At 43.9% G+C, this 12,361-nt stretch overlaps 1 non-coding gene across 1 annotated transcript; it reads left to right on the top strand.

Moving 5' to 3' along the window:
* The first annotated feature begins 643 nt into the window (after window positions 1-643).
* Window positions 644-725, top strand: Trnas-cga. The gene has a single exon. It is a non-coding gene; the product is annotated as a tRNA-Ser (tRNA).
* The last annotated feature ends 11,636 nt before the right edge of the window (window positions 726-12,361 follow it).

Here is a 12,361-nt window from a genome sequence, read left to right as displayed (position 1 = left end):
TCAACCTTGATTTTGTGAACAAATACAATATTTTATGGTACCTCTTAGGTGTATGAAAAACCCTGACAAGGGACACTGCAGTCTCTAATATATTTTGAAGTGCCTGGATCGAACACGCGCATGACAAAATAAAGTTTCCGCGAACACCGTTTTTAACAAAATAATTACGATGTGAGGCATATCCTGAGTTAGGAAAGATTCTGAAATTAAGACCTATACCCAGAGATTAAATCCAAAATTGAGGTTAGTTTCGGTTTCGCTCCAGAATTAAAACTTGCCTCCCGGCTTAATATTACGCTAAACATCCGCTTTTGTTTTCAGGATAAAGATGTGACCTGCGCTCATAACACCCTAGCTTCCTCGTCTAACCAGAAATAATATCTGTCGCTCAGTGAAGCCAGCACACTAGACAGGCTCTGCAGCCGGCACGCATCTCCGACCCCTACTATAACCGCCATTTTGAAAACGAGTGGCGCCACCTATAGTGAATTGGAGTCGCGCTATAAGGCACGCGCATTTTTCGCTAGCGGCGATTCTCGTCAAGCTTAGGCCTGTTGGCCACTTGGGGCGGGCGGCCTGTCTACTACCGATTAAGTAAGGAGCGAAGGCGCAGATGCCTTGTTTTCACGGTTGTATTACAGTTGCAGTCGTGGCCGAGTGGTTAAGGCGATGGACTCGAAATCCATTGGGGTTTCCCCGCACAGGTTCGAATCCTGTCGGCTGCGTAATTTTTTGTTCTCTCTTTTCAAAACTTCTTTTTCTCTCTCTCTCAGGCTGTATTGCTCGAAGATAACGTAATAAGGCAGGCGAGCTGGTTAAAGTTAAAAATTTTTAACACCCAAGACGGAAGGCTACAAAGAGGGTACAAACACAACAGACTTTTTGTGTCTGTCCTCTGTTTGTAGCCTCCGTCTTGGGCTTTAGAAATGTTTAAATTGCTCCATCCTAAGCTTTATGAGTGTCCACAGTTCATTCTGAGCATTGTGACATTTTCCTACTCATGATTTGGATCAAAACCTCACAATGACACGTTTAATACCAGTTCGTTTCCTGCGTTTAGTAGATCTTTTCCTGTTGTGATTCAGGCGTACCAATGTAATGCGGAGCGCGAGTTCGCCTGCTTCTTTTGCAGGGGTTGTGAGGATGTCAGAACTCCGAGTTCTGATTGGCTCTAATTGAGGGATAGTGGGCAGACCTCAAGGCAGCTTGCTTTGAGGTATACCCATTATACTTCAATCAGAGCCATCATAGCTCGGCGTTCTCACGTCACCACAACCCCTGGAAAAAAAGCAGACGAACTTGCGCAATTGGTGTATTGGTGGTTGCTCCTGCCGACAATAGAATTGCATAGTCTTTCTTTTCATTTTCAAAATTTTAATGCGTTTGTTTACCTGAACGCGAACTGATGTTTGGTTGTCGTATTTATGTTTCGCTGTTATTTATCTATCTTTGTTTTCTCGTGCACGGGTTCAAAGACCCTGATAAAAATGTACGAAACAAATAAATAATTGAAACGAAACAGTTGCTTTAGGATTTGTCCTATAAACGTATCATAACTTATATATCAATTATATCAGACGTTCATAAGTTCTTATGTGATCTTTTAAGTTATTCTACGTTTATCGGACACTTTCGTGTAACATTTGTTTTCACCTTTATATTTTTTTCAATTAATATTATTTTGCTTTCTAGACGCATAGCACGGCCAGCAATACTAATACTAACACTGAGACTTTCGCCAGCTCTAGGGTGGCTAACGAATGCATTGTGTACGTACGAGTATATTCATCTGCAGTCGAGCAGGGGCTGTTCGCGAGATCGCTCGTTCATATACCCGATGACCGTCGCGGCGGCACCTGTGAGATACGTTCACTGAGATTGTTTTGGCAGTCTTTGGCAGTTAAGAGGTCGCAGCGACTTCTATGAGGGCCACCTGAGGAAAACGTTTCAGTACCTAATCGGCCCTTGTGCCGAGCCGCTAATCTCGTTCCCGGCGAGCGCAATACTTTGGGAGCTTTGTGTGCCACTCGATACGTCAATCCGCGAAATTCTAATTCACCCATTATTGTAACATCGCTGCCGCTCAAACATCGGTACCCTAGTGAAAAAAAAAAAAAAATCAGAAATAGTCTGCACCAAACTAAAAAACGAGAGAGAGAAAAAAAAACGCAGTGCTTTGTAGGTGTGAAATTATCTGTATATTGTTAGCAAGCGCCTTACGAAAGTGGTAAAAATTTTTCTTAGTGCGCCTGTTTTTTTTTTTTTTTTTTTTTTATTGTGTAAGACTAACCAGCTAACCTTTTTATTCATTCGCTTAACGAAACGGTGAGCCTAGGGAACGCGATTTTTGACCTCCCTGGGACAGACATGTTTCGAAATAACTGTTCGTCGAAAAACAATTTTTTCCTCCAATATTAATGTTACAATACGAATTTTTCGATTTGCGGGCGAAACCGAAATTGCACCCCTGCGGGATGATGATGATAGCGTTTGCTATCATCATCATCCCGCAGGGTACAACTAGTTGTATCCCGCAGGGGTACAACTAGTTTGCAAACGCAGCATCTTGATAATTCAGTCGCGATTTTGTCTGGATTATTTGCTGTATGTATATATATTTACTACCTATAAGTACAGTTCTAAACTTGGAAATTGCATACTTTGTGAAGTAAAAATCAGCCGACATCACACAACAAAAAGTAGATTTTTTTTCGGTAAAATGTTTGTTAGAATTAGCCAAGAAAAATGTTGCTTATCGAATATTATAAGCAAAACAGGAAGTGATCCAAACACAATTTATTTTTAGCTCAATTATGTACAGATGAATCAGTTATGGCGTAATGTTTCCTAAGATAGCGTTTAGTATTGTCAAAAGGAAGTTCATATTAACATATTGAAACATTTAGAACATTCTGAATGAGACAAAGGTATCCGGGAAAACATGCGTCTTGCTTATTTGCCAACCAGGAACATGTAGTGTGATCATTTATGAAGCTCGAACAACACAAATCTTGATCAAAAAGTGTCACGAAGTCACAGGTCACAGGATAACAAATATTCCCTCTCAACCTCCGAAAACCCACCAGCGATCGAACTGTTCCATAGCGCCATAAGACACAGTTTCCCCATAAGATTTGATACACGAATTCGGCATACTTTAATATTTTGTCTTTGGTTAAAAGGAAAACACCAAACCATACAGTAGAGTAGACCAGGTACAGGTGGATGACTGCCGGTAGAATAATGTATTTCTTGTTCTCTCAGCTTCTCTTGGGTATACACGTTTCATTGACATGTTTCGTCGACAATAACATATATCACCGTCACTCGTTACCCGAATTGCACGCTGCTTCGTCCTTTTTGTTTCGCCTCGGCTGTATCACTGGCCGGTAGACCTGTCCACGCACCTTCGCGGGGAGTCGGCGACGTTGTGCGACATCTCATGACAAAAATGTTAACCCGCCTGGCCCACCCTACGTACCATTTGCGGCGACTGTCTAATGTAACCTGTTACACACACAAAAAAAGGCTTATAGGCGTTGGGTAGGGTTCCAGAGAGCGCCCTTATCGGTTGATCATCAGCGCTACCGTGGCGAATTGAGGCAACACTGGGACGGCTAAAATCGGCAGCGCCGCTGGTGTGCCCTCGCGAGATTAATTTATTACTAAGTCCGAGCGTTGTGTTGTCGCGCACTACAGTACCGACTGTTCGAAAAATGTATCAAACTTTCAATATATTAATTTGCAGACGCGTGTGGTTGGGTCGTTCTAGCATTAGGGAGCTGTAGTAGGTGAAGACCGAAATTCAACGTTCTGATAGAAACTGGGGTATCGGTGAACGCATCTTCTGTAAGGCGACAAGAACCGTGCGTAAAAAACTGTTTGATTTTGGGAAAGAGAGCGGTCATCAGTTAACCATACGTTATAATAAGCTGTTCATAAACAAAAAACTTATATGTCTACTCACTGGCCACTGACTCAGTATGTAAGCTGGAGTCAAACAGTGACTCAGCCAGAGCTCAAACCTCGTCTACGTTTCCAGCTGGTGAGGCAGACGCCCCTTTATCTTCAAAAAGAACGCGTACTCTAAGCCTGTTCGCCCGTTACCTGTCAATTCTATTCTCAAATGTTAGGAGTATGGATAATGAACGAGATGCTTTATCGTCTATTCTTGATGACTGCTCGGCTGACATTGTCGTCTTGACGGAAACTTTGCTGTCTGCGAAAACAGATACTGCCGAACTTCTTGACTGCGAGAAAGATTACACTATTTATCGCAATGATCGTGATGTTAAATCTGGGGGCGGTGTTCTTATTGCGGTAGCTCGTGATCCCTTTTACAATATGGTCGTACTTAGCTCCCTTCTTGAGTTCGTTTGTGTTTCTGTTCAGCTGATTTACCAAAATATGCTATTCTGTGTGAGCTATCGACCTCCAAGCGAAACATCGCTTTCCGTGAACAATTACATGATGTCCTAAGTAGCCTGGTCTTGAAGTTTCCTTTTTGCAGCGGAGCTGTTAAGAGCTAGTTTCCCCAGGATCGTGTCCCCCGCAAAGAAACGTCGACACAAAACGCTGGACAGCTACCGCCATCTTTCAGCGACGGCGGCAACCAGACAATCAGCCTGCCATCTTTGCTCATAGATGGCGACAACCTTTCCAGCCTCTGCACTCTGGTTTTCACCAGAGTGGGAAAGGCTGGTACCAGAAGGCTGGTGAAACCAGAAAAATTCAGCCTTTTCACTCTGGTTTTTACCAGAGTGGAAAGGCTGAATTTCTCTGGGCGTCGTCCTAGATGTCGTCCTCGAGGTCGTCCTAGAAGTCATCCTTGAGGTCGTCCTAAACGTCGTCCTTGAGGTCGTCCTTGAGATTTTCCGAGAGGTTGTCCTCGTGGTCGTCCTAGAAGTTGTTTCTGAGGTCGTCCTAGATGTTGTTCTTGAGGTCGTCCTTAATGTCGTCCGAAAGGTTGTCCTCGAAGTCGTCCTCGAAGTCTTCCTAGACGTCATTCTTGAGGTCGTCCTAGACGTCGTCCTCGAAGTCATCCCAGAAGTCGCCCTTAATGTCGTCCTAGACGCTTCCTTTGAAATCGTCCTAGAAGTCGTCCTTGAGGTCATCCTAGACGTCGTCCGTGAGGTCGTTCTAGGCGTCGTCCTTGAGGTCGTTTAGATGTCGTCCCTGAGGTCGTCCTCTATGCGTCGTCCTCGAAATCGTCTTAGAAGTCGTTCTTGAGGTCGTCCTAGACATCATCCTTGAAGTCGTCCTAGACGTTGTCCTCAGGCGTCGTCCTTGAGGTCGTCGAAGAAGTCGTCCTTGAGGTCGTCTGACCATAATACAGCTTCGCTGGTCTCCTTTCTTCCCCAGAGTGGAAAGGCTGAAAGTTTTAGAGCGCAGCTCTTAGGGGCCCGTTTCCAGCCTGAGCGGCGTCGGCGTCGCCGTTGGCGTCGCCGTCGGCGTAACCGCGCCCCTCCCTCTCCTCCTCCCCTCCCCCTCCTCCCTCTCCTCCTCCTCCCCCTCCTTCTCCTCCTCCCCCCCCCTTGTGTAGTATGGTCCGGGCGGGTCACGTGACCTCGGGGGGAGGGGGTCACACGACCCCTTTCCAGCCTGTGCGGCGTCGGCGTCGGCGTCGGCGTCGGCGTCGCCCCTCCCCCTCCTCCTCCTCCCCCTCCGCTCCTCCTCCTCCCCCTCCTCCCCCGCCCGGTAAAGGTGGTAAAGGAGAGGGAGGGGGAGCAGGAGGGGAGGAGGACTAGCAGGCATGATCACGAGGGAGGAGGAGGAATATACCCTCCACTCCTCCTCCTCAAGAGCTGCGCTCCAACTCGGCGTTACAGGAAGTTGTAAACGGCTTTCACTTTTTCTCCTTTATTTCATTTAGGCGATTTTAATTTTCTGAAAATAAATTACTTAGGGTCCTGCTTTGCCGTCAGTGGAACGTCAGTCAAATGCTTATCCTTTGTAGACTTGTGTTTAGACTTTAATTTAACACAGCTTGTGAATCAACCTACCAGATCTGGTCCTACACCAGCTCACATACTAGACGTAATTCTTACTACAGCGCCAGAGCTTGTTCACTCACTTTCATATTTCCCTGGCTTAAAGGGATACTGAACCAAAAAATTTAGTGCCCATAATAAGCGGCGCACGTTCTTTCCACGAGCCAGCAGCCGCCGGTGTGCGCGAGCACACGCAACAAAAAATGACGTCACAGGCCTCTATTCGCGGTTGAGGTGACAGTGAAATGCATGGGCTTCGGACTAAAGGAGAATAAAGACAGGCTTTTCATCTCTACAAGTGAAAGCTACGTGATTGTTAGACCAATTCATCGCTTACCTTTTACACCAGACACCACTGTGTAGATGAAAAACTTGTCTTTATTCTTCTTTGTTCCGAAGCCCATACATTTCACTGTCATCTCAACCGCAAATGGAGGTCTGTGACGTCATTTTTGTCGCGTGTGCTCGCGCACACCGGCGGCTGCTGGCTCGTGGAAAGAACGTGTGCCACTTATTATGGACACTAAATTCCTTGGTTCAGTATCCCTTTAGGTGACCACTGCTTCATGCATTTCTTTATAACCGGGAGCAATTCTTGTCAAGGTACCAATGTCAAAACAATTAGAGACTACAAACGAGGAGATTCCTCATAAGTTAACGCCAAGCTTGAACTGTTCATTAATGAATATATCCCTGGTTTTTTCTAACGCACTGTAGAATGTAATTGGAATTTATTCAGAGAAAAAATAATGTCGTTAATTTTGAAATTTATACCACTTAGTATCATCTCCGATAAAGAACGTTCACCTTGGTTTACAACCGCCCTCAAAAAAAAAATTGCTAAAAAAAACGAAAAAAAAAAAACAACCAAAACGGTTCTTCTCTCTGGAAAAACGGACAGATAATCATATTCGTTGGTGCGCACGTCAAGACAGTCTGTGAGCTTATCGCACCGCAATCAAAGACGCGAAACCCACTTTTCTTAATAATACCCAACCCTCGATTCTTTCTCGTAATCCTTCGCAGTTTCGGAAGATTATAAAGCCTACACACACACAAAAAAAAAAAAAAAAATAACGCTATATCTCTTGTAGATTCGAATTTTCAGGTCATCCGTACTGAAGAATGTTGCTCAGTGTGAAACAACGTATATTCTAAGATATTTTCTGATCCTTTTTCTAGTATTGTGCCTCAAGTATCTTCTCGCCATTTTTTTTCCAATGGACCCGGTTGTTATTGGTTCTGTGGGATTATACATCTAACTCAGAATTTGAAACGTTCCTCTTCTGGTGGCGCTGGTGGAATTAATTCGAAGTTCTTATAAAAAACAAAAACAGCAAGGTTTATTTGTCTATATTTTTGTCGCAAATATTTAGGCAGTCTATTCAGTGTTCTCTAATACCGCAGGATTTTTCTTCTGAATAAATCTGGTAATGCCTAGGCTCCTCTTAATTACAGACCTTTTTCACTAACGATCATTTCTTGTAAACTTCTAGAGCATGTAGTATGTTCAAACACGGTGTCATGTTTCGAATCGAACTCATTTTTCAGCCCATTTCAGCACGGTTTTCGTAAGCACTACTCTTGTGAAACGCAACTACTTTTTTTTGCCCATAACATAACCTAAAGCCTCGATCATGGATCACCATTTGACTGCGTTTTCCTCGACTTCGCAAAAGCTTTTGATAAGAAACCCCATCGTTTATTACTTCTTAAAATCAGCACCCTAAGTATTGACCCTAATATCATAGAATGGCTTGAATGCGTTTTTAACAAATCGCACCCAATGTCTAACGGCGAACAACTGTGACTAATTTTTTTCTGTAGTAAACTCTGGCGTCCTTCAAGGTTCTGTTTTGAGTCCCTTATTGTTTTTAATATATTTTAATGACCTTCCCGACTTCATTCACTCTTTGATAAAGTGGTTTGCTTGTGACTGTGTTCTTTGGCGCGAAATAATCAACCAATCTGATAGTTATCTCCTTCAATCTGACATTGACAACATTACTAACTGGTGTAACAAATGGCTAATATCCTTAAGCATAAGCAAATGCAAGAGCATGAGTATCTCAGGCCTTTCTAATCCCTCTTAGACTTGCAACAACAAAATTAATGGTACCTAATTAAAGCATGTCGCATCGTACAAGTTCTTAGGAGTTCACATAACTAATAACCTCTCATGGCGTACCCACGTCCACTATGTCATTAACAATGCCAATCGCACCCTCGGCTGCTTGCGCCGTATTTTCGCCTAAGTCCCCTAATCTCTCGAGCTACTTTTATATCGGACACTCATCCGCCCAAAGCTAGAATACGCGTCAAGTATATGGGATCCGTCTCAACGTACTCTCATTAATGCAATGGACACTCTCCAGAATCGATTAGCGCGCTTTATTTTATCTATTTTCGTCTTGCTAGCATTTCGTTAATGAGATCTAATTTTGGCCTTCCTGATTTATTAATTAAAAAAAAAATGTTCGCGTCTCCCTCTCTTTCATAAAATTTTCTTTTATAACCCACCTTTGAAACAGGAACTTATTTCGCAGCCTTCATATCTCTCATCCCGCACGGACCACAAGTTCAAAGTTATCATTCCTTACTGCAGCACAAACATGTTCTTTGATTCTTTCATCCGCAAAACCAGCTCAAAGCGGAATCGGCTTCCCCCTTCCATTTCCTCCATTGAAGATTCGTCAACATTTAAATCCGCCATAACCGAATATTTTGCTAATCTTGCACTTGTTTAATGTTTTTTACTGCATATAGTTGATGTATTTACTCCATGTATCCACCCCCTCTGTAATGCCCCATGGGCCCTGAGGGTATTGAAAATAAAATAAATTAAAATTACGGCCACATATAAGTAAAAGCAAGTAAACAAGGGCCGGTTGTTTTTTTGGCGTTGTTTGTGCGCTTTAAATTACAAAAGCGAAGACTTTTTCGAGCTACCCTCCTCTATAAAAGCGGAACTAAATGCGCCCACCCCCTCCCCCCCGTTCCCTCTCACTCTAACCCACCTTTTTTTTTTTTTTTGAAATGAACTCTTTATGCATGAATAGCCGACCTCATTTTGGTGATCAGCTTGTTTCCAGTCTCCTCGTCGTCTTGTTGCAGACGATTATGATGTCTGAGGAATATGTTTTTCGTACAGCTGGTTGCAGTTTGGAGGGTGTCATACCATACGCAATTGCTCGTTGCAAGCTGATGGTCGTTCTCGTCCAATGAATACGGTGTTCACTTTTACAGACAATAGAAGTAAACACCACATGATAGCCTTTTCTCGTGGGGTCAGTAAAATTTTTTATTTTTTTGTTTCTTGAGTAAACAGCTTTTTCGCAGCGGGGACGAAATTGGAACAGCAGAGACACGGGTCGAAATAAAGGAACCATCTTAAGCAGCCACGCGATCAGGTTAAGCGCGCAAACGACAGTCCGCTCTGCAAACGGCGAAGCGGAGAAAACGCTCACTTCGGTTTTCGGTAACTGAGACTAAACGACCAGAAAACGTCGTTCGATCAAGATGTGTCATCAGAGCAGAGAGCAGTGAGAGTGTCGAAGGATTGATCTGACTCTAGAGTCATCGCATCGAATCCAAAGACAACGCCGGGCTTTGAGCACAATAATTCTAAATATCAAGTCAAATAGCGTATATAAAAATCCATCTCGTCAGGCAATGTGAGAAGAATGCTCATTTCACAGGTTTTATGGTATTTATTTATCTCCGACTGCGTTGTATTTTCCATGGCCTCGACGGCAACCTGAAGCTTCACGCATGGTTTCCGGGGTTGCGAAAGTCCGGAACGCAACAATGCCTACAGCTTCAACGTTTGCTCTTCTGCGACATCCGATAGCAATTTTAAGAATGAAAGACCAAAAATGCACGATTCAACGCCTTCAAACGGATGCGTGAACAGCCCCATGAGCAAGCAGGCTGGTGAAAGAGACTTCCTAGTGTTGCACATATTTTGAGCTAGATGGCGCAACGTGGCACACCAAACTTCATTGCCCTGAGGGTATAATAGTTGTCTCTAAAACAATCTGTGGATGAAGCAGCGTGCTGATGAAACGATCTTTTGATGTAACGTCGTTCGATGAGCTGATTGCCGCCGCCAATGAGAGGCGTCTGCCGGAACTATTCAGGGGAAATCAATTTTCTAGCTGCCTGGATAATAGACAAGATAGCATAAAATTAACCCTGTTTTTGTTTGCCTTGCATTCTTCTCAGCTCTATAAGAGCCTCTTCACCTTTCGGAGATCGATCGCGCGTTTGTACTTGTCTACAGTACAGGCTCTGTGTAATAAACTTCTAGGAGATTTGAAAACAGTGTTTTGTGACTCTTTTCCTGCTGGTTTGCAAACAACTGTTTGAGGACATTTCTTTACGGGTTTGATCCGTGTTATAAATAGGTTAATTCAGTTCGGGACATATTAATTAAGTTTGAGGTATCCAACCTTCCAGACGGTACCCATTTAGGGCTAACGAATATTTTGCCTGAATATTCAAAGGGAACGTTCAAAGGTGTGAGCACGTGCCAGGTCGAACGGGCGTCCATATCAAACTGGTACCGTATCAAACGGGTACTTATCAATCGGATAACGCGTCAGATGTGTATCGTGTGAAACGGGTACCATTTCAAACAGGTACCCGTATCTCATCATCACGTTTTATACAAACGGGTCTACAAGTTTGCCGCCCCTTTGATTCAAACGGGTCGACCGGTTTGCCACCCGTTTGATTTTTAAATGTTTTCTTTTTCAGTAAAGAGGGGGGGGGGGGGGGCACCCTGCATTTTGTTTAGGCTTAGTATTAACTGAAGACCAAACATACGGGCCACCAGGTTCAATCAGAACCCAGGTCGCCTAGGTGATATCTCCCACCGCCTGGTGATAGTTACGAAATCGCAGAGGGTAAGGAAATTGGCGAGGAAAAAACATACTTTTGGTCCTTAATTTCTAGGCTAGGTGGCGCAAGCTACCGCCCGAAATAAAGGGCACAACCGTTAGCATTCATCCATTAACACAGTTAGGAACTCCGTGCTGCTCCGACATGTTTATCACTGTGATGATAGAAGGGAATGTGGGACGATCTTTCGAGCGAAAGCGGTCGGGAGATTCAAGCAGAGCGCAGCATATGCGGGGAGTAGCACCATCTTGCCCTCCAGGCTCAAAAAGAAGTAGAAAATAGTTTTAAAAAATTGTTCGGTTTGAGCATTTTTATTTGTAGATTTATAGTGCAGCTGCAAACGAGAAAACGACCCCTCATGTATATATATTTTTGTTTTCAATGCTTGCCTGCTTTGTTTCATATAAATACCAATTTTCCGAGAACTCATGCGGTCTTTACCGTTGTAAATCTCCCGTCGGCTCACAGATGGTTCATGGTTACAGTGACACAGTCGAGCGTGACCGCCTTCGGCCGCCAGGCACAAGCGAGCGATCGCAAGACCTCCCCTTCAAGCCCAGCACGGTACGAGTACTCCGAAACGTGCGCACACGCCTTGGGCACACGCATGCTGGCTTCGTCCTTATCGTTTATTTTGGTTTATTCTTGAATCAGATCATTACGTGTTTTCTGACTTCAAAGTAGCTCGTGATTCAACTTGTTAACCCGTAGAATTGACTATGGTGCCCCACCCCAAGACCCAACATACCTTTTAGCTATCTGGATTATGGAACTGGAAATCTTACTGGTTTCTACCTAGATTTTAGGGTTTCCGAAATTTTTCGTTCGTCTTCAATCTGATTTTTAGGTTCCCAGTAACAATTCCAGTTATATTTGTTGTTCCGTAATCCAGATAGCGAAAAATCATGTTGGGTTTTGTCGTAGGGTGGCCATTATCGATCGTTTAAGAAACACAGGGCGTAAACGTTTATTTTCAATTTTCTTGCTTCATGATTCGCTTTCGCCGTCCGTGACCTCCTTGTCTGTGATACGATGGTAAAATTCACTGAACTTGCCATGTCCTGCTCTTCTTACTTTATTACTAATTAGTAACTATACTAACCAGACCTTTCCGGGAACTCCCAGGAGACCTCGTGGCGAGGGAAAATGTGGGGCTGTTGCGATATACGCCCGTGCCCACTGGAACGCTTAGTACATCCTGGATTCGGCACGACTCATAGCCTCTTATCATTAGGAGCTCTGAACGAACCGAAAAGAAAGTGAACAAAAAGGAAGGCCATAACATCATATGGTTTACTTTCCTACTGCCTTCTCTGTGTTCTGAAATCATAAAATGTCACGTGCCGTTTATTGGAACGTTACAATGCGTGAAGCAAACGGTGGTGGCCCCACATACTTCCGGAAAGGTCGATTGGTAGCAGAGGAAATGCACTGTAAATACGCACAGAAAACAATACACGAATACATTT

This window comes from Ixodes scapularis, unplaced genomic scaffold (genome assembly GCF_016920785.2).
Source record: "Ixodes scapularis isolate PalLabHiFi unplaced genomic scaffold, ASM1692078v2 PGA_scaffold6__148_contigs__length_123643588, whole genome shotgun sequence".
Classification (NCBI taxonomy): Eukaryota; Metazoa; Arthropoda; class Arachnida; order Ixodida; family Ixodidae; genus Ixodes; species Ixodes scapularis.
The sequence above is the reverse complement of the archived record's forward strand: the minus strand, read 5'-3'. Positions and strand labels throughout refer to the sequence as shown.